Here is a 23,410-nt window from a genome sequence, read left to right as displayed (position 1 = left end):
TTGATATATTATTAATGGAAACATTGCAAGTTTGATCACTGGTATCCACTTTTGGTTCTGTTAGACCCAGTTAGACACGTTTCTCTGACTTCAACTGATTAATTATCTCATTTTATAGCGCAGAATATCTCAAAGAACGGATCAAACACAACAACTCAAACTGTTTGCTGTGCTTTCACTCAGGCCTTTTACATAGTGTCATTCCACATTTGTGATGTGAAATCTGAGAGTACGGGGGCTAAATAGCTCAGATTAGATACACTATGCTATCTGGCAATCAGCAGTGAAATACAAAAGTCCAAGCTCCAGTCCTGTTTGAGCCACAATATGTTTTGTGCACGTTGGTATGACGGGAGCAAAGGCAGCTGAATCACATGTAAGTTGCAGGTCAAAGATCACACACAAACAAAAACATGATCTTACAGGAACAAATAATAATCTTGATAAAATCATCTGTGTTCCTCACACCTTCAGATGAGCGTAGCCTCCTGAGACTTGACCTATTTGTGTCCTACAGTGGACATTTTATTCAGCTGTGTTTGAGTCACCCGATCAAGTCCTACAGTCCTCTTCAGAAAACATTCGGGGCTTTGCAGTGATGTGCATCTTTTCAGTTAGGCCAGCATACAAACAGCCACATTTTATGCAAAGGGGAGAAGGAAGCGAAATATTATTTCTCTATTGCCGTTTTTACCATGATAATTATATTGTTTATTAACATGTCGATAAAACTATTTTACATCTGAAAACAATTAAATTATTTCTATTTTGAAGCACTCCTTTTATGAATGTCACCTCAGTGGACAATTTTTATAGATTTAACGACTCAACATTGGTGGAGAAAAAAGTGAAGCAAAGAGGAATTTATTCTGAGTAGTAGAGGGAGAATCTGATCTGGAGCTGTTAGATGAGGAAAAGGATGGGAATGAGTATTAGCCTGGGATTGGAGGAGATGGTGAAGAAGAAGTAATTGAAGGAGGGGAAGAAGATGCGGGAGTATCTGATGAGGAGACAGGCTCAGAGCCAGAAAGGTAAGAGGAACATCGTCCTGCTCTGTGGGCCGGGTTTGATTATCACTTTAGAAATATTGAGTATTTTAGCATTTATTTGTTTTTTCTTTTCCGTCTTAATAGATTGACACTTTGTTTCACGTCAGTGTCGTGAGATTCAGTCTCTTACACTTTGCTTCAGCCTAAAGGACTGTTTGAAGGACTGGATGAAGGACTGTATGGAGGACTGTATGGAGGACTGTATGGAGGACTGTATGGAGGACTGTATGAAGGACTGTATGGAGGACTGTATGGAGGATTGTATGAAGGACTGTATGAAGGACTGTATGGAGGACTGTATGAAGGACTGTATGGAGGACTGTATGGAGGACTGCATGGAGGACTGTATGAAGGACTGTATGGAGGACTGTATGGAGGACTGCATGGAGGACTGCATGGAGGACTGTATGGAGGACTGTATGAAGGACTGTATGGAGGACTGCATGGAGGACTGTATGAAGGACTGTATGAAGGACTGTATGGAGGACTGCATGGAGGACTGTATGGAGGACTGTATGGAGGACTGTATGGAGGACTGTATGAAGGACTGTATGGAGGACTGTATGGAGGACTGTATGAAGGACTGTATGGAGGACTGTATGGAGGACTGTATGGAGGACTGTATGGAGGACTGTATGAAGGACTGTATGAAGGACTGTATGGAGGACTGCATGGAGGACTGTATGGAGGACTGTATGAAGGACTGTATGGAGGACTGCATGGAGGACTGTATGGAGGACTGTATGAAGGACTGTATGAAGGACTGTATGGAGGACTGCATGGAGGACTGTATGGAGGACTGTATGAAGGACTGTATGGAGGACTGCATGGAGGACTGTATGGAGGACTGTATGGAGGACTGTATGGAGGACTGCATGGAGGACTGTATGGAGGACTGCATGAAGGACTGTATGGAGGACTGCATGGAGGACTGTATGGAGGACTGTATGGAGGACTGCATGGAGGACTGTATGGAGGACTGCATGAAGGACTGCATGGAGGACTGTATGAAGGACTGTATGGAGGACTGTATGGAGGACTGTATGGAGGACTGTATGGAGGACTGCATGAAGGACTGTATGGAGGACTGTATGGAGGACTGTATGGAGGACTGCATGGAGGACTGTATGGAGGACTGCATGGAGGACTGTATGGAGGACTGCATGAAGGACTGCATGGAGGACTGTATGGAGGACTGCATGAAGGACTGCATGGAGGACTGTATGGAGGACTGCATGAAGGACTGCATGAAGGACTGCATGGAGGACTGTATGAAGGACTGTATGGAGGACTGTATGGAGGACTGTATGGAGGACTGCATGGAGGACTGCATGGAGGACTGTATGAAGGACTGCATGGAGGACTGTATGAAGGACTGTATGGAGGACTGTATGGAGGACTGTATGGAGGACTGCATGGAGGACTGTATGGAGGACTGTATGAAGGACTGTATGGAGGACTGTATGGAGGACTGTATGGAGGACTGCATGGAGGACTGTATGAAGGACTGTATGGAGGACTGTATGGAGGACTGTATGAAGGACTGTATGGAGGACTGCATGGAGGACTGTATGAAGGACTGTATGGAGGACTGTATGGAGGACTGTATGGAGGACTGCATGGAGGACTGTATGGAGGACTGTATGGAGGACTGTATGGAAAGCAAACTACAGCTCAGATTCTCTCCAAAACGTTTTGGCCGTGTGCTTCTGAAGTTCTACCAATTGTGTTGTGGCATAATGAAACATCATTGGGTGAGCACTAGTTTAAAGTGGATCTCTGCATCTTAACGTTATTAGAGAAGCATTTGAATATCCATGTGCTCAAGATAATTAACTGTTCCTACAATTTAATTATCTTGTATGCACAAGATAATTAAATTGTTCCCAGAAGTAACATAGTGTGCAGAAGATGAAAAAAATAATCTTATGGTACTACAGGGACTTAAGGTGAACCTGAGCTGAGCTGAGATTAAATATGTGGTGAAACACATTATTGTCCTGCTCCACCTCACATGGTTACAGTGCATGAACCAGTACGGACTCTCAGCTCCATCATGAGCTTTCTCATTTCAAAATGAAGGACATTAAGCTTCAGACAGACTTTTATGGCCTCAGGTGCTGGAACAGTCTAAGCTGGAGGACACGAGAGCAGCTGGAAATGTTTAAAAGAGTTAAAAGAGGGCTAGAGACTAGTTGGCAACACCTCTGGTAGGGCTGCTAGCAGATTGCTGCAGTGTCCTGTGTTTTGCATGAGACTCCAACTTCTCTGCGACACTTACTAACTAGTTACTGAGCAACAGTGAAACCTGAAAAAGTAGAAATCGTTCTCGCAGAAAGACCGGAGCCCACGCTCAGTGTTCACAGAGTGTCTCTTTATTTCTGGTTACTTTATTACTGGGCGTGCTCACACACGCTGCTCTTCCCCGACGTTGCTCATCAGTGCCATCACCATCACCTGTCCACTCACCTGCCTGGCACCGCCTTCAGCTCACTGCACCACCCTCCCCTACAGCTGAGTCAGGGGCCACACCTCTCCCACAGTTCAAAAACAAAGTTGCACGTTTTACTTCCACATATGGTTTGTGTCCCACGTTTCCCAGTTTCACTGCTGCTCCACAAGTAGTTGGGGAATGTTTGCGTCTGCCATGCAAACTGTGGACAACTGTTGCAACTTACTTGCAACCAAAGCAATTGAAAGGAGTTTTTAGTGTAGCATTATACATCTCTTTGGGACCAATTTTATGTAAGACTGTTAGCAACCTCCAACAACCACTCGCCAACCAGTAAGGGAATATGTATTTTCCATAAGGACGTGGTTGTCAGGGGAACGCAAACTGGTATCTGTATCTGCATGACTGGGAGTTTAGCAGCTGATTCTACAGTGATTCTAGCAACAGCCGCCTGCCAACTGGATGGGCACTAAACTTTTCCTAAGTGACCTGTGGTTGCGAGCAGTCTTATCTCTAGGACTGTGTGACTGGGGCCTTGCTAAAGCACCAAAGCTAATGTCCTGTTTTAAAGAAAGCGATCTAGAGCCACACCAAAGATTAATGTTTTGTTCTACTGTGCGGGGCCTCCCTCCCACTGAGTTACATGAAACCCAGTTGGTTTTGCATAATCCTGCTGACAGTTAAATAGCACTACAAACCGTAGGAGGGCGGTTGAAGAACACATCCTCCACTGAGGTTATTGCCCTTACTTTATATTTTAGGTAAAGTGATTTGGATCTAAATTTGATGAGTTCCTCTTCTGTTCGTGCATCAGCTCTCCACCAAGACTCATGAAATCCAGCTTTGAAGCACTGTAAGCATGTCTTTGTGCTGGCAGCAGAACAAAGAGAAGTTCTAGTGTGAAATTTTAGATGCAAGTTTTAGAAGCTTCAGCGATTTCTTAAATTTAGTTCCTTGAACAGCAATATTTAAAGATACAGTAAAAATACACCCACACTCAGAAGACACATTTAGATGTTGTATGCACTAGTACAGCCTCCAGTAAACTTACGGTACACTGTCTTTTTCTCATTTTCTCATATATGCACAAACACACACATGCATTCCCAGTGTGTATTAGCTGAGGCTGGGCTGCAGCAGTGTAATGACTGCAGCCACCAGCCTTTGACTGGAAGCTTGCTCGATGACTCTCCAGCTCGGGTGTTTTCAGCTGCCCGTCTCTTCTCAAGTTTCAGTCAACAAAATCAGCCGTTTGAACTTCTTCCCCCTCAAAACAGCGAACAATCGCAGCGAAGAAAACTTGATCTAATTTGGTAGGTTGCTCGTTCCACAACATGAAAAGCACATGATGTTGAACTGACTCTGACCTCAGTGAGATAATTTTTCAAGGGCAGCCTGATCCTCGTTTGTGTGGGAACAAATTATTATTAAGTTCAGCCAGGCTTGGCTGCACATCAAAGGCTGCATTTACAGTGCGAGTCATTATGATCTGTCTAAAAATTGCTGCTGGTATCAAATGTTTTGGACGGGTGTTGATATACAGATGTGAGTGTTTGGTTCATGAACCCTACAAAACTAATGAATCTGTGAGAGGTTTCCCTTGAAAATCATCATTTTTAAATACCTTTGAAACATACTTTAAAGAGAAATATTTAGCAGAGAATTACGACGTGTGTGTCTCATTTTAAACAGTCACCTCTCAGTCTCCTACTGGATGAAATGGTTTTCACCAACTAAAACTTACAGTTCACAGATTCAGCAAATTCAGCTCAGCTCCACATTTAGAGAAACAGGTGGTGAAGCTGTAAACTTAATGATTGGTCCTAGAATGTATTTCATTATGGAAGAAGTATTCAGGACAACGGTTTGCTAATCCTCTGTTTCTTAAAGCAAAACTATCATTACCTGTGTGCTCATCATAGTAAAAACAGCCATTCACTGTGGAAATTACTGTATTGGGCAACCGTGGCTCAGGGGGTTGGGAAGCGTATCTGTAACCGGAAGGTCGCTGGTTCGATCCCCGGGCTCTCTGTCCTGGTCGTTGTGTCCTTGGACAAGACACTTTACCCTACTTACCTACTGGTGTTGGCCAGAGGGGCCAATGGCGCGATATGGCAGCCTCGCTTCTGTCAGTCTGCCCCAGGGCAGCTGTGGCTACAACCGTAGCTACCTCCACCAGTGTATGAATGTGAGAGTGAATGAATAGTGGCATTGTAAAGCACTTTGGGTGCCTTGAAAAGCGCTATATAAATGCAATCCATTCATTATTTGTTTTGATGTTTTTAACTTATTGATAAGGAGGCATAAATTCATAAAGAGTGGTTCACTGTAGTAGCTGCTCAATCGGAGAATCAGGTGCTTTAATAGATTTACTGCGGTAATCTAAGAGGCTGCTAGAAAATTAATGGAAGTGAAAATGAAAAAAGTTGATACATGAATTCATTTTTATGAAAGTCTTATGTTCATTTTATGTTATGGGGGAGGGAGGGGGCTTAAGCTAATATTCTGAGAAAAAAATGAGTTCATTATGAACAAGATCCTTTTGAACATTCTCTTGGATTAAAACTGTAAATTCATGAGAAATGAACTTCAATGAAACTGTTTTGTTGTCAAAGAATTCCATTTCTTCATTAGTTGAACAGCCACGTGGAACATTTAAGGTTTAGACTGAGCTACAAATGTGGCCAGGAGTTTATCCGACCCCCAGGCTCGGCTCTCGGGTGTTGTTTGCCACCTTGTTTCCTTTTTGTCTAATGAAATAAAATGCTGTGTCATCAGACACGGGTAAATGGTGTCTAGTATTATTTTTAAAAGTAAAGTAAATTCTGAGGAAGAAGAGAAAAACGAGCGAGTGCTGTTTTTTTTCTCGTTTGTCCGGCACAAGTGCCGTTCTTTAAAGAGCTGTGGTCGAGGTGCAACAACACGATGGAAGACATCCTTACATCATTTTTATTCTCCCAAACAGATCGATTCAGCAGCAGCGTCTCTTCTGGATGCTTCCATTGATGATTCGGATATATTCAGTAGCAAGGGGCTCTAATCTGACTCGGTCTATGTGGGGTGAGAAGGTTTTCTCTCCAGCTGAATCTCTGAAAATTTATGTTTTTAAATTTGTGAGTACTATTAACAGAGTTTTTTTTACTCTCTGAATTCAATCGAAGTTTAATTCTGAGTTTCTTCTCAGTTTTTGTAACAAATAGTTCATAATAGCTGTTTTAGTTGTTTTTATTTTTAGAAATTTGGCAAAATATTTAATTCCTTATCTACAACAGGAATCTGACCAGTATGCAAAAAAATAAAATAAAGCTACTACTTTAACTTCTACTTTTCCCGTGTTATTAGAATATCTGATTTTTCATTTCCTAAGTCTTGACAATCAATGGAAAAATCAGTCTGATACATATAAAAAAACTGTGGATATTTTTTTCCAGAAAAGTAATTTAAGACGCTGTGTTGGAGACGTTGGTTCAAAGTGTCTTTATTCAAATAATCTTACTGAAGGAATCTGCGAGTATATTGATAAAGTGAGAAACATGATGGACTCAGTTACCTTCCATCAATTATGTTCCATACTTGTGCATCTTTATAAAAATGTAAGTCCAGCGTCACAGGTTTGTGGCCGAGGTCTAATGAGACCTGCAGTTTATAAAACGCAGCAACACAGACAAGGTCAGACCTGCTAATGATTTAATGTTCCTGTGAACCTCTGGCAAGACTAATTTGTTGCAATTTGGGTCTGGTTTCCCCATTAAAAAGCTGATAAAGGCTTGTAAATAATGAGCCAGTCATTGTCCTCTTTGTGCCCTTTAGTCCTGTTGCACCATTAATTAGCTGTTTGATACTCTGAGTCTTACCTTTAGTCCCTGTGTGCCTTTTTCGCTGTGGCTCGCTGTCCTGCTGGTTTGATGTAGGTTTTAATGAGACTCCAATGAGACTCTCAGCCTGCTTTCACAGCTGCGTCCACCAGCTGCACATGTGATGGAGCTGTTGGCTGAAATCTAATGGAGAATTTGAATCATCATTAATTGTTATTTTTTTGCATTTATGTTTGCTGTGCAAAATGTCTGCACACCTGAATGTGTGGCAGGAAAACAAAGAACCAAAACCCCTCTATCTGACCCTCTCATGTTAAATGAGGAACATCTAAACTTCTCATACTTGCATTTATGTAATAACATTAACAGCAACATTTACTCAAAGGTTTAAGGAGATTCCCAAAGCAGTGAGCTCATCTTGGCCCCGGTCAAAGTAATCCTAGACGCACTCGGGTATAAGATCACGGACGCAGGTAGAGGAAGCCCTCCGTAGAGAATAAGGCTGGAAGCCAAAATCCAGGAAACCTGGAAGGATGTTAGCTGGTTAACTGAGGTGCACAAGGTCTCCATGAGAGACAGGCCCTGGGTGACAAACAGATGTCCATAACACTGAGACAAACAAAGCCACGAGGCTGAAGAGATAAACCAGAGAAGCAGAGGGCCTGTTCTCTGAAGATCCATCCAGGGTGTTCTCTCATCTACCGGGAATAACAGCACGAGGGCAGAGCCACTCAGAGCTGAAACTCAACAACACTGGAAAAACATCTGGGAGAAAAAGGTGTCACATACCACCAATGTCAAGCGGCTGGTGGACCTGAAAGCAGACGACAGCAAACAGAGCCAGGGGTGCCAGGTGCTGAAGGAACAGCTGGAGCAAATGTGGAAGGTCAAATTCAAAGTGGTCCTAATGGTAATAGGAGCATTAGACACTGTAACCCCCAAACTGGAAGAGTTTCTCCAGCAGATTCCAGGCCAACATCAGAGGTTGCTGCCCAGAAGACAGCAGCTAAGATCCTGGACAGAACCCTCAGACCCCCCCAGACCTTTAATAGAGGACCTGAGGGACACACACATTTTGTATATTTACAGGGAGGACAGGGATTATGCAGACGCTGCCCACTGTGAAACCTCTACTCTGATGAAACTGTTGTAGTATTTAACAAGTTTTACTTACCCAAGGGTGGAAGCTGAGATAAATAAAGGCTTTCTAGATATTAGAGATATTGTCACTCGAGCAATAAATAACTTTTACTTAATTTAATATTTTAGCTTATTTAAAATCCAAAACAAAACTGGTCAGAAGTGTAGACGTGAACAGTATAACACAAGTCAGTTAACTTTCAGGGAGATTAATCTGCATAGAAATGTGACTCTGAACTCTTTGTAGACGGTTTTGACTTTAAACTTCTAGACTTTGTGTTTTGGATTTGAATCTGCTGCCATGTTCAGATATTGATGATCTCGCTCATACTGTTGTTTGACTACAGACAAACATATGTGCAAGGATTTCATTGGTCCAACTAAACTCTTCCTATGCATTTATAAATATGAAAATGCTGCTGCTCATAAATCTGATGAATGTCACACAGACCAAAACATTACAACTTAATGAATGTTAATAAATGTTCCAGCAGTAACCGAGCCAGCGTGTGAGCGCTCCTTCTAATTGCTTTTACACTGTTTCATGTTTAAAGTGTTCTATTCTCTCTTGTAATTTATACTATCTTTGTCTCATTAGTCTCAAATTGTTTCAATTGTGTGAATTGAAACTGTCATATTTTTGTCATTCTTCTGCAAAGCAATTTAAATTGGACTAACCTGAATGAATAGAGGGGAATTTGGAGTGATACATTTACAAACAGACACACATGCTGCTGCCTTCTGATTGGCTCTGAGAGGACTTAATCAGCTGAATGTGAAGCAGTCTGAATGAGATGGGGAAGGAGATGCTTTTAAAATGCAATATTAGAGCAGTGAGACACACGCTTGCTTTGTTTGTGTGCAGGTGTGGGGGAGGCACTTTCAATCCTTGCAGGATTTGTGGTTTCTTCTCTAAATGTATTCAGCAGGGGGAGAATTGGTCTCTGGATTTGAAGGTCTTAAGCTAGAAAGTCTTTCCTGCGGGGATGTTGCCACTGAAACACCTGTCTTTGGCTTTTTTCTTTGTGCTGAGATACACCAGCATTGTGCTCAAATCTCAAAATGTAAATTGTACAGGCAGAACTGCAGCGTATAATCCCTCTATGGATGCATTAATGTCCAAGTAAAATATTAGAAAGCAGTAATATTGTGTTTGCTATGAAGTTCCTGATAAAGGATTAGCCAACAGCTGTCACAGCGCTGAAATGTTGATTCTCAATACTTTATGCAGTGATGCCTTTCAAACAGTGGGACCAATATTAACTCCACAGCTTCAGGAGGTGAGGAGTTAAAAATATCTCTCAGCAAACATTTCTGGCACAACTTTGCCTTCTTCCAAGGTGCATGGAGAGGATGAGACGCTAACAACATGGAGATGTGATGGTTAATTTGACTTTTTTTTTGTTTCTTGTCCTTTATTCAAGCCCAGATGTGTTATGTATTACTATGACCCTGATGAAGGCCGAAACATGTTAGTCAGTTAATAAAATTGTTCCTCTTCACTTTTAAGTGTTGCTGGAGTTCCTGTGTTGTTAGTTTAAGATATTTCTGCCATGATTTGAATCTGGTAAAAAGATGGTTTGTAAGGTTGAAAGTCTTGAACGTTGTTCATTTCACCTTTTGTAATTTTTGCAAAAGTTGTAATTAAGCTTTGACGGTTTGCATCATTTTTGACCGGCTGAAAACATTCAGAGATCTGCAAACATTTAATCTACATTTTCACCCTTTGTTCACTGTCCTTTGTTTCAAATAATGTTGTTACTCTTGGACTCTGTAGTCAGACTCAACAGTAGCTTTTCATGACTCATAATAGGTTCACCACAGGCCATTTTAACTTCTGTCTCTTTATAGACTGAAAAGCCAGCTTCCTTCTCATTGGATAATTTTGAGCTGCGTGGCTGAGAAGACCATATACTTGCTGCCATATTTAATGACATCATACAGACACCAGTGTAAACAAACTGTCTGAAACTTAGCAGTATGAAGCTTCACTGATTCGTTGTTGGAACCTTTGCCCCTCCCTAATATGAGTATTTATCAAATAAATACACCTGCTCAGCTCCTCAGATTAGCTTTCGTCAGGCATTAAAACTTGTTAAACTGACAATGATTCAGACCCCTGGCTGAGATAAAATTAATAGTCTGGAAATCCTCTTTCATGGCTTAAACGCTTGTAACAAAAGTCCAAAAATAAAGCTTTTCAGAGTTAGCAAAGCCATCCAGTGGACTGGATTGGACCCTTGGGTGGGCCCATCCTGGCTCATGGGCCATATGTTTGACAATTTTGTCAAAAGACTCTATTGTGGCTTTTGAAAAAGATATTATTGGTTTTGCATCAAGCTATGAAGTGCATCCCTAGTGTTTTCAGCAGGACTTTGAAGTAATCACTTCAAAGAAACATCACTTCATACATAAAGGAGATGCTGAGATTAGACGTGTCACTTCCTGCATGGAGTCTGCAGCTGCTATCAAGATGTTATCACATCAGGATTTATTAATGCCTTCTGATTATTGTATTCATTTACACCCGATGAGCGCTGTCATTATTTGGATTCTATCAGCAGTCAAATCTCCAAATACAAATCAGAACTTATTGTGCTATTCAAATGTCAAAGTCATAACATTACTGCTATATATGGAATCACCAGGTCAACAGTAGTTTTAGACTACGCAAACGTCAAATAGCTAATTATCACACAATTTACTGCATTTATTGAATATCACACCTAAGCTTTCCTTACAGCCTTTCCCAGGATGTGAAGTGTGTGGTGTGTTAGTGCAATTATGTAACAGTATCGCTCAATAATTAGAAGCCAGCTACCCACCACCCGTCCACATTTTACATGTTTAAATAATTTAGGCACGTCTACTCCTGAACTTTATGTCAGTGTCCAAACGAGGGTGCTTGGTGAGGAGGAAAAAGAAGGAGGGGCAACCTAGCCTGGATTTAGAAGAGTTAATAAAGCTGTTTCCTGTTAAAGTTAAATCTAGGCAACATTAATATGTTACATCCAGTAACATATTAAGGAACAGAAGGATAAAAGAAATCCTTTTTGGTCAAAGCTGCTCGTGTTAACTTAAACAAACAAATGTGTTGACTTTGTAAATGAACAGCGGTGGACTTCGTGTAATTCTGTGTCAGCTTTCCTGGTGAATTTAAGGCAAAAAAAAGTTGGTTAGGCACAATTCTGTAAATATCTTCACAGACCTGTAAGAGAAGTTTGACACACAATCAAATCTAGCTGCACTACACGGTGCACACTGATAAAGCTGAGTTTAACATAAACAGCTGCAGATAAAGACAGAACCAGTTCTTTTTACTGGTTTACTACATCCGTATGACTCTCAGCTCTAGAGTTGTGGCATCTCGCTGGCCTGCAGGCATACACTGGATACTAACACTGTAATAAGATAGTCCCATTCACCCCACAGCATGCTAACATTAAAGACTGTCCTGTTCCTGTGGGTGTTTTGGTAAAATAAAAGTAATCGACTCGATGTTCTGTTCCTTCCAGGAGGGCACGAGGACAAAGAACTAAAGCTGGCCGAGGCGTCTCAGTATCAGCTGTATCAGTGATGTCAGGCAAACAAACGTAAGTAATAAACAGTCGTCCACCAACAGGAATCAGTCTTGTATGTTGCAGCCAAGATGTTACTGATGGAGAGAAAATAACTTTAGTGAAAATGTTGAATTATGGAAACAACAGCTTAGAGCTGGGCGATATATCGAGTTTTTAAAAAATATCGATATATTTTTATACGAGGTATAAGATGTGACCATATCCTTTATATCGATATAGTCTATGTTACGTTATAATTATACTTGCGGAGCCGCAAGTTTGCCTCTCTTTCGTGCACTTTCGTCTTTACGCAACGTTACTCGGCCTCGCCTCTCCTTCACTGAACACAACTCCCCCTCCTCCCCCATCGCTTCACCTGCAGGAAGCGACAAGATGGACACGGCAAATCTCCGTTAACGAGTTACTGCGCATCGCCCCGTGCGTGGGGCTGGACGGCGTCAACGTGTTAGCTAGCTAACCACGCTAACGAGCTAACCACGCTAACGCCATGCAGCCCAGAGGTGCTGCATGGACTAAAATCCTTTCATTCTCTCAAAAGTTGACAGCGCGCCTTATGTATGAATTCTGGTTGTGCTTGATGGCCGCGAACCGATTTTATGTGGAACACGGCGCTCAGCAATCTGTCAAAAATGTTTTAGTACGACTTTGGTAAGCTACGGAGCTGCAGCGCTTGATGGATTGTCGGAGCATTACGGCTGAGCCTCGCGGAGTGATACGTACTGTGCTTCAACGTAATATTACCTTACTGTGTATAAGGACCATAAATGGCACCTGTTAAGAGACGTGGTTGCGAAGCGGATTTCAAACTCCAGGTTGTCAGTCACGCAGTAGAAGTTGGGAACAGAGCAGCTGTGAAATCTGTCTTTGTTATAGTGCTAGTCTTTTACTTTTCATTTTGACTGCACATTTGTGAGCTTTTTGTTATGCACAAAAACAACATTGTTTTCTTTTATTTATGGAGCATTATTATTTAATAAATGCTCATAATTTATTTTTGAGTAAATTTTATGTACATCTGCTCTATGTTAATAAAAGTGCCTGTGTGACATCTGGGACACAGCTTTGACTAAGAACTCTCTTCTTGTTCTTACTTTATGGCTTTAAAAAAAGATATATCGAGATATATATCTTATATCGCCATCCAGCTAAAAAATATCGAGATATGAATTTTGGGTCATATCGCCCAGCCCTACAACAGCTCTTAGTCTGTAACACAAAGACTGATTGTGCTCAAACAGAAAGCCTCCAGTGCTGAATATTGATCAGATGGAGTCAGCAATTTGAAGGATTTGCTTCGGGCTTTGTTGCATATGATGGGTCCCCTTACTGCCAGCGTCTGACTGATTGAAGAATGAATCAGTCAGTCAAACAAAATAATCGATATGTTCAGTTTGTCCTTTATATTCATTAATACAGATTAGTTTCCCTAGACTTTTCTTTTTTCAACCACACGCACTTTTGTTTTGCTATTAAAACATAATCATATGGAAATTATCTGCTGTGCTTGTTAATATCATGGGCATAAGAAGATAAGATGACAGCACAGCAGAGTTTACCTCCAGCCAGCCTGCAGGTAAATCACTGCTGAATCTGTTGAATAATTTAAAACTCAACACTTGTAAATGAGTTTTGTCTTTTGGGAACAACAACCTAGTTCAACACGTGCTGCAAAAAAGAGCTGGGCATAGGCGTTGTGAAGTCGGCCACTACATTCGGACTTCTGAACCCATCACGACAGCGTTTTAGCGGTCGCTATTTGGGTCTGTTTGAGTCCGACGTGATCAGCTAACGCTATCATTAATAAACTGTACAGATGCAAAGCAAAGACATGCTATATATCTGCTATTGGATTAAGACAAATGTGCTTCAACACACAGGAAGACGTAGTGTTTGGCATATCCAAAAGACACCATTAGCAACAATACAGTTGAGAGGACCAGTTCACTGACTTTAATTAACAGAGCCAAGGCCTAGCACACAGCATTTAGCTAAAGCTCCCAGTGCACCCTGTTAATCAAAGCAGCAGTGCCCTTAACTCTCAGCCTTACTACTCTCCAAATGCAAATTACCTGCCGCTGTTATGGAGGTGTACATTACTCAGAGGCCAAAACAGCTTTTAAATGTAATCAGTTGGTCATTTTAAAATAGGAGTCTCGTGAGATTTCATCACTTTAGAGACACCCCCCCGAGACTTTGGGTTTGCTGCTGAACCTACCTGAGGACCTCACTACATCCCTACAGCACACAAATCACTTACTGGTGTTCTTCTGGTTGGTTTAAGTTAGCAGAAGTACAGCCCATTAATTTCTTCCATATTAGTGAAAACATTGACCGTGAGTTACAACAGAACTGCCTCCTGATGATTAGAAGTATTTGTACAATGCTGGCACAGTGTCCCAGTTGTATTGACTGAATTAATGACACACTTTAATGAAGCATTTTTTTTAACCTTGGCTCTTTTTTCCATCTTTTGGGGTCTAAATAATTTATACTGACTAAAATGGCTGTGATTGGTCCAGTACTGAGTAAGAATGTAACCAGCAAACTGCAAAATGGCTTTAAAGTCCCACAGGGCAAATTCACATGTCAAAGTAAAAATGCTTGTTTTTGGGTCTGACAGGCTGAGGTTGTTGTTCTTGTGCAGACAGCAAGATGGAAAGGATCTCTGCAGACACACAAGTGTGTGACATGCTAGAGAAGTGTCGCTCTGAGATGTGGTGAGAGGTGTGGTGTTGTAGGAATACAGTCTGTCAAGATGAATATGAGACACAGTCCTCCAAGGAAAAGTGGAAAAACATTAAATAGTTAAAATATAGAATAATTTTAAACAAACAAAGAGAGATAAGACCGTCTTTTGGGGGTCGGGGAGTTGCGTTATTTTGAAGATTGGAAAATCAGACTCACGGTTAAAAAAGCGTTATTGCCCTTTAGCAATGGACGGTTGTTTTGATGTAAATCAATCAACCACTGGGATGGAAAAATGAAGCCAACAACTGTGCAGTTCCTCAAATGGCCACTGAGTCAATTCCAATAGAGTCCTGAGTTGAAATGTGCTGTACGACTTTAAAGCATAAAAACATGTTTACAGGCGGGTACAAAGGCTGAGTCCTCACAGACAGGCGTCCCAGTCAAAGGGCTGTGCTAACTGCAATCACTGAAGTGTACTGGTCTGCTGTGTTTGTGTTGTTTTGACCAGTTGGACCAGTTTAATGGGATTATCTGATCAATAATAAAAACCCTGTTGTGTGTTACAGCTCAGCCAAGAAATTTGTTCTGTAGTTTTGGTGAGTAAAGTTTGCAACACAAATTCAGGTAATGCTTCTGTCATTGCATTTCACCCCTCTTACTAAGCCTGTTAGCCTTAGCTAATGACTTAATAATAACATAATAGTTATGTATTAGTACTTCAACTAAACCTGGTTAAAAGAATCTGATGTTAGGCTTCCAAATGAGTCCAAAACCAGTGCGTGATGTCATAGTAGCCACCTCAATTTTTGTCCACAAATACAGAGTATCGATGTACTTTTCTGTACCAAAGATGATAGATTTAACCACTACATCTTTGATGATAATATTATCATTAAATGATCATCATTAAACATTTACTGGAAAACAAATCTCTCTGCATTTGCAACGTGCTAAACAAATAAATAAATGTTCTTTTTCTTTTGCTGTTGCAAGCTTGTTACATACAAACCATTTCTATGAGACCTGCTTGAGAAGAGACTAAAGATGTAGATGTATGTCTGAACTGTCCCCACACCTGCTTTTTTCTCTCCTAGCATGGTGAGGTTAAAATAGACACAATTTGCGTTGCTCTGGAATTGAGAGCAGCTCTTGACAGACACTGTTGCTGGTTGAAGTGTGCTGGTTAATGGCATGTGGGCAAACAAGCATTGCATTGGCAGGTTCAGAGAGACTCTACTGGTCTGGTGTAGGAGCTGTGCATCACACAAGGAGTGCCTTCTCTGCCGAGCACCCCGAGGACCTCTGTATCAGCAAAGCTGCATTCATGAATATAAATGTGTTCCCACTATTATTACACTTAAACACCTGAAGTCACGTGCAGAAGCAGTCGCTAACCGCTCGCTATTAGTGAGCTGCTCAGCAGATGACACTAAGGAAATATAGATATTGAAAGATGTTGACACTGAAATAAGTTGAGTTCCCTATAACTTTTCTAATATGTAACAAGTGTAAGTGACATCTACGTGAAGGGACATTAAAGGGACAGCTTGTCAAAGTCAGTAACAATGACTCTTTACATCTTGTTTACCTTTGCTTTGTGTGAGTTTTTAGTAAAAGTAAATGGCATGCTGCAGTTTATGTTTTTCTTTGATATCAAAATCTTAATTTTCTGCAGTTGAGGTTTGCAGCTCCCATTCTTCATTTTATGTAGGGATGTACTATAGAGGAGAATATTATTAAAGCCAGTAGGTTATTTATTTCATAGCACCAGCATGTAGAATGTCCTTATATGTCCTGTGATCTCAAGTTCAGCTCAGAGCATTGCTATTTAATAATGCCAAGTAATATCATCCTCATCTTAGGCTAGATCATATAGTAAGGTCAAGCCTTTGTGTGTATATATATACATATATATATATACATATATATACACACAATCATATATATACATATATACATATATATATACATATATATATATATACATATATATATATACACACACACATATGTAAAAACACCCAGCACGCCCCTGCGGGCGGTTTATCCTTCAAGCTCGGGTCCTCTACCAGAGGCCTGGGAGCTTGAGGGTCCTGCGCAGTATCTTAGCTGTTCCCAGGACTGCGCTCTTCTGGACAGAGATCTCCGATGTTGTTCCCGGGATCTGCTGGAGCCACTCGCCTAGCTTGGGAGTCACCGCACCTAGTGCTCCGATTACCACGGGGACCACCGTTACCTTCACCCTCCACATCCTCTCGAGCTCTTCTCTGAGCCCTTGGTATTTCTCCAGCTTCTCGTGTTCCTTCTTCCTGATATTGCTGTCATTCGGAACCGCTACATCGATCACTACGGCCGTCTTCTTCTGTTTGTCTACCACCACTATGTCCGGTTGGTTAGCCACCACCATTTTGTCCGTCTGTATCTGGAAGTCCCACAGGATCTTAGCTCGGTCATTCTCCACCACCCTTGGGGGCATCTCCCATTTTGACCTCGGGACTTCCAGGTTATACTCGGCACAGATGTTCCTGTACACTATGCCGGCCACTTGGTTATGGCGTTCCATGTATGCCTTGCCTGCTAGCATCTTGCACCCTGCTGTTATGTGCTGGATTGTCTCTGGGGCATCTTTACACAGCCTGCACCTGGGGTCTTGCCTGGTGTGATAGACCCCAGCCTCTATGGATCTTGTGCTCAGAGCTTGTTCTTGTGCTGCCATGATTAGTGCCTCTGTGCTGTCTTTCAGTCCAGCTTTGTCCAGCCACTGGTAGGATTTCTGGATATCAGCCACCTCCTCTATCTGCCGGTGGTACATACCGTGCAGGGCTCTGTCCTTCCATGATGGTTCCTCGTCTCCCTCCTCTTTCTTGGGTTTCTGCTGCCTGAGGTATTCACTGAGCACTCGGTCAGTTGGGGCCATCTTCCCAATGTATTCTTGGATGTTCGTTGTCTCATCCTGGACTGTGGTGCTGACACTCACCAGTCCCCGGCCCCCTTCCTTCCGCTTAGCGTACAGCCTCAGGGTGCTGGACTTGGGGTGAAACCCTCCATGCATGGTAAGGAGCTTTCTTGTCTTTATGTCAGTGGCTTCTATCTCCTCCTTTGGCCAGCCTATTACCCCAGCAGGGTACCTGATCACGGGCATGGCGTACGTGTTGATGGCCCGGATCTTGTTCTTACCATTCAGCTGACTCCTCAGGACTTGCCTGACCCTCTGCAGGTACTTGGTGGTTGCAGCTTTTCTAGCGGCCTCTTCATGGTTCCCATTCGCCTGCGGGATCCCCAAGTACTTGTAACTGTCCTCTATGTCTGCAATGTTGCCTTCTGGTAGTTCAATCCCCTCAGTTCTGACTACCTTCCCTCTCTTTGTTACCATCCGACTACACTTCTCCAGTCCGAACGACATTCCAATGTCATTGCTGTATAGCCTGGTAGTGTGGATCAGTGAATCGATGTCTCGTTCACTCTTGGCATACAGCTTGATGTCATCCATGTACAGGAGGTGGCTGACAACTGCTCCGTTCCGTAGTCGGTATCCGTAGCCAGCCTTGTTAATGATCTCACTGAGGGGGTTCAGGCCTATGCAGAACAGCAGTGGGGACAGAGCATCTCCTTGGTAGATCCCGCACTTGATGGTGACTTGTGCTATGGGCTTGGAGTTGGCCTCTAGTGTTGTACGCCACATCCCCATTGAGTTCCTGATGAAGGCTCTTAGGGTCCCATTGATCTTGTACAATTCTAGGCATTCCAGTATCCAGCTGTGGGGCATTGAGTCATAGGCCTTCTTGTAATCAATCCAGGCAGTGCACAGGTTGGTCAGTCTGGTCTTGCAGTCTCGGCTGACTGTTCTGTCTACCAGTAGCTGGTGTTTTGCGCCTCTGGTATTCTTGCCAATTCCTTTCTGTGTCCCGCTCATGTATTGACCCATGTGCCTGTTCATCTTAGCCGATATGATGCCTGACAGGAGCTTCCATGTAGTACTGAGGCAGGTTATTGGTCGGTAGTTGGAGGGGACCGGTCCCTTCTTGGGGTCCTTGGGGATCAGGACCGTCCGGCCTTCAGTTAGCCATTCCGGGTGTCTCTCGTTAACTAGCAGCTGGTTCATTTGTGCTGCCAGACGCTCGTGGAGTGCAGTCAGCTTCTTCAGCCAGTAGGCGTGAACCATGCCGGGCCCTGGTGCTGTCCAACTCTTCATACTGGAGACCCTTTCTTGGATATCTGCCACTGTGATGGTTACTGGACCCTGTTCAGGGAGGTCACTGTGGTCTGCCCTCAGATCCTCTAGCCACTGAGCATTGCCGTTATGGGTTGCATCCTTCTCCCATATGCTCTTCCAGTATTGCTCCGTCTCCAGCCTTGGTGGTGCTGTTCTCTTATTGTTCCCTTGCCACTGAGAGTACACCTTTGCTGGTTCTGTGGAGAACAGCTGGTTTATTCTCCTGCCTTCTATCTCTCTGGTGTACCTCCTCAAGCGGCTGGCCAAGGCTGTGAGTCTTTGCTTGGCAGTTTCCAAGGCCTCAGGTATGGACAGCTTGCTGTATTTCTTAGGCACCTTATTCGTCGCACCTTTCTGCAACTCCGTTAGTTGGCTAACCTCTCTCCGTGCTACTTTGATCTTGATCTTGTTTTTCTGAGGAGAAGGATTTTAAATTTCACAGAATTTAACAGGGAACCAATGAGAGAAGTGGGGAAATGTCTCTTTCTAGTTCCTGTTTGCACTCTTGCTGCAGGATTGCAGATCACCTGAGGTGTTTAAGGACAGCCCGATAATTGCATGCATGAACTATAGCTGGTATCCTAACTATTCCTGTTTCTGACAATATGCAAGTCCAGGAAGGCAGTCCTAGATATTTGTCAAAAGTATGAGTTAGTGACTCCGGAGTGCCTCACAGTACTACTGGAGGTGAAGGTGAAACCCTCGTGCTAAAGTAAATTGTTAGACCAGTCTGAAATGTTGGTGGACTAAATACTTTAACTCCTCCTAGCAAAAAGAAATGAAAAAAACTATATTTAATTCAATTTGACAAGCTTAGTCTAAGAAGACTAAACTTCCACTGAACTGACATGTGCCAACATGACTCAGGGTTCAGACTTGTAGAAGCTCAAACTGTGTCCATCCATTAGGTTTATCTTCCTCATATGATATCTGGAGCTGCTTCGATGTTTTCCTCTGTTTACTTGTTGTTTGGATGACTCACGTTGTACACATAGTTCTGCTGCTCTCACTTTCTCTTTGTTGCTGTGGTAGAAAACTTGTTTCCAGTCACATTTATTCTCAATCAATGAAAAGCAGCAGTTCCAGCATTTGTCACATTAAAACCCTATCACCATTCTGGGAAACATTTAACGTGAAATATTTGCAGAGTCACTGACAGAGGCTCAACAGCAATCTGTGAAACTGCAAACCAGCCTTTATTTGTTACAGAAGAAAAACTCCTAGACACACAGCAAGCACACAGACTGCATATTAAACATACAGCCATCGTGGTGTCATCCATGAGTCTCTGAAGTGCTCTTGACTTTTGTTAGTCACTGTCTGGATCAGACTGGAGAACCTACGGACGTTGTAAATTCATGTTGGTGGTAACTTGTCAATCAGAAGGCATCCATCCATCCACCATCCATCCATCCATTCATCCAACCATACATTCATCCATCCATTCATCCATCCATTCATCCAACCATCCATCCATCCATCCATCCATCCATCCATCCATCCATCCATCCATTCATCCAACCATCCATCCATCCATCCATTCATCCAACCATACATTCATCCATCCATTCATCCATCCATCCATCCATCCATCCATCCATACAACCATCCATCCATTCATCCAACCATCCATCCATCCATCCATACAACTATCCATCCATCCATCCATCCATCCATCCATTCATCCAACCATCCATCCATCCATCCATCCATCCATCCATCCATCCATCCATCCATTCATCCAACCATCCATCCATCCATCCATTCATCCAACCATCCATCCATCCATCCATCCATCCATCCATCCATCCATCCATCCATTCATCCAACCATCCATCCATCCATCCATTCATCCAACCATACATTCATCCATCCATTCATCCATCCATCCATCCATCCATCCATCCATACAACCATCCATCCATTCATCCAACCATCCATCCATCCATCCATACAACTATCCATCCATCCATCCATCCATCCATCCATCCATCCATCCATCCATTCATTCATCCAACCATCCATCATCCATCCATACAACCATCCATCCATTCATCCAACCATCCATCCATCCATCCATACAACTATCCATCCATCCATCCATCCATCCATCCATTCATCCAACCATCCATCCATTCATCCAACCATCCATCCATCCATCCATACAACCATCCATCCAACCATCCATCCATCCATCCATACAACCATCCATCCATCCATCCATTCATCCATCCAACCATCCATCCATCCATCCATCCATCCATCCATCCATTCATCCAACCATCCATCCATACAACCATCCATCCATCCATCCATCCATCCATCCATCCATCCATCCATTCATCCAACCATCCATCCATCCAACCATCCATCCATCCATCCATCCATCCATCCATCCATCCATCCATCCATCCATCCATCCACCCATCCAACCATCCATCCATCCATCCACCATCCATCCATCCATCCATCCATCCATCCATCCATCCATCCATTCATCCAACCATTCAACCACCCATCCATCCATCCATCCATCCATCCATCCATCCATCCATCCATGTGTTGTGTTGCTGGCACAGTGGTCCAAATAATCCTTCCAGTATATCCCAGGTTTGCCCTGAGGCATAGGTGAGAGTACAAATGTAGAGCCAGTAAATTGGCAGGTACTTTTTTTTGTTTTGTTTTTTTTACATTTAATTTTCAGCACAACAGACCACACAGCCTCACTGCAGATCCTACACTAGCCTGTCAATTATCAGGTTGCCAAACCCTAAAGCATATTCTGTGTGCTCATGTGCTCTAACTTGTACTATAATTTACAAAATGAGCATCCTATTTGATTCAGACTTAAAATCAACAACTGAGACCATAAACTCATTGAGAAAGTGTTACCCCTCTGTAGTCAATATCTGGAGGTGATGTCCATACCTGACTTCTATCAGCAATCCATTTGAGATTGGTATTTCAAGTATAAGAAATATTATTTGTTAATATTCGCCAGAGGTGGGACCAAGTCATTGTTTTGCAAGTCTCAAGTAAGTCTCAAGTCTTTATCCTCAAGTCTCAAGTCAAGTCTCAAGTAATGTCAGGCAAATCAGAGTCGAGTCTCAAGTCACTGGTGTAAAAGTCCGAGTCAAGTCACAAGTCTGAAACTTTGAATTTCAAGTCCTTTCGAGTCTTTAAAAAAAAAAAAACGAAAAAAAGCATGTTGCAGTTATGCTAAATGTAAATATTAGACCATGTAATTTTAAAATCTGTGTTTTTCTCAACACATGACAAAATAGTGAACTTAGAAAATATACACAAATTGTGAAATTGCACCTCTTTAAAATGCAGCTCAATTAAACCTAGCTCCAAGAATAATTTTCACCGACAGTTCTGAGATAAGCTGCATGTTATTCTTGGATGCGGTTGTAGGACCAGCTTTAAAATCGCATGACAAAAATATCATACACATTAAAAAAAACTGCATCACCAACGTAGCCTGGACAACATTTGCTAGTTAGATGAAGTCAGCTATCTCATCTTAGCATATTTATATGCATATTTATAATCATACGGTTCTTGGAGTGAGCGCATACACTCGTGAAGTTTAGTAACTTCCGGTCACTGCAACAAGCCCAGGTACAGTTTACCGACGGATGGGTACAGGACCTTGAAATGCACCGTGTAGAACGAAAGACCATCGTACGTATCATAAGTTTACCAGTCTCACAAATCGTCGTCATAAATACACATTCCTTAACAGTTTATTAATAGGACCTTTGAGCTCAACGGTAATTAATTAGTAGTGGAAATAATTTCTGGTACGCGTTACAGAAATGTAGCAGTGACAATAATACTGTATGCTGTAATCGTACTGGGCAATTAGTGATACAAAAACCCTGTTTTATCCTGTGAATAAAAGTATATGTTTTTGTCAGTGTACCATAATAACAGAAGCGAAACGCAATATTGTGTCAGGACAATTCACTATTTATGCACAATAAACAAAGGAGCATAGCGCGACAATTTCTGTTCAGCGCCAGACTTGCTTGTAACCTATATCACCAATTATGTTATGAAAATGACGCATTAACTACAACAGCAGACTGACCTTTGTGTAAATGCTTGGAGCAGACTAACCTGTGAGCTGGAGTGTTCTAGGACGTTATATTTGATCTTTGAATGGCTGCAATCCAGTCGCCTCTTTGTTACTTCGGAAACATGGCTCGAACAATTTCTCTTCCACGACGTAATCCGATAACAACCGATCTCTTTACCCGTCGGCTTCCCGTGGCTGTCATGCGACCGGCTATTGCAGTTAATAATACAACAGCTTCTTGACAATTTTGTGTTTCTTTTTATCGCTGTATAACTGATTTTAATTGAAAGCCTGCGTGCGCTAGTACCGCTTGCCACGAGTTCCCAGAATCCTTTGCGGTTCTACCCGTGAATGACGTCACATTTTCAATCTCTATATAATATGCATG

The 23,410-nt window shown here is 42.4% G+C and overlaps 1 protein-coding gene across 15 annotated transcripts in view; it reads left to right on the top strand.

Moving 5' to 3' along the window:
* The window catches only part of ptprfa (protein tyrosine phosphatase receptor type Fa), a 358,380-nt gene that overhangs the window by 33,598 nt on the left and 301,372 nt on the right, over nt 1-23,410 (top strand). For 13 of the 15 annotated variants that reach the window (XM_076874474.1, XM_076874475.1, XM_076874480.1 and 10 more), the window contains exon 2: nt 11,972-12,049. The exons of the other annotated variants lie outside the window; for them this stretch is intronic. The gene's annotated coding sequence lies outside the window, so the exon portion shown is untranslated. The remainder of the gene's footprint in view (nt 1-11,971; nt 12,050-23,410) is intronic. 15 annotated transcript variants of the gene reach the window in all.

Source organism: Maylandia zebra, linkage group LG15 (genome assembly GCF_041146795.1).
Source record: "Maylandia zebra isolate NMK-2024a linkage group LG15, Mzebra_GT3a, whole genome shotgun sequence".
NCBI lineage: Eukaryota > Metazoa > Chordata > Actinopteri > Cichliformes > Cichlidae > Maylandia > Maylandia zebra.
Note: the sequence above shows the minus strand (reverse complement) of the source record. Positions and strands in the feature narration are given on the sequence as shown.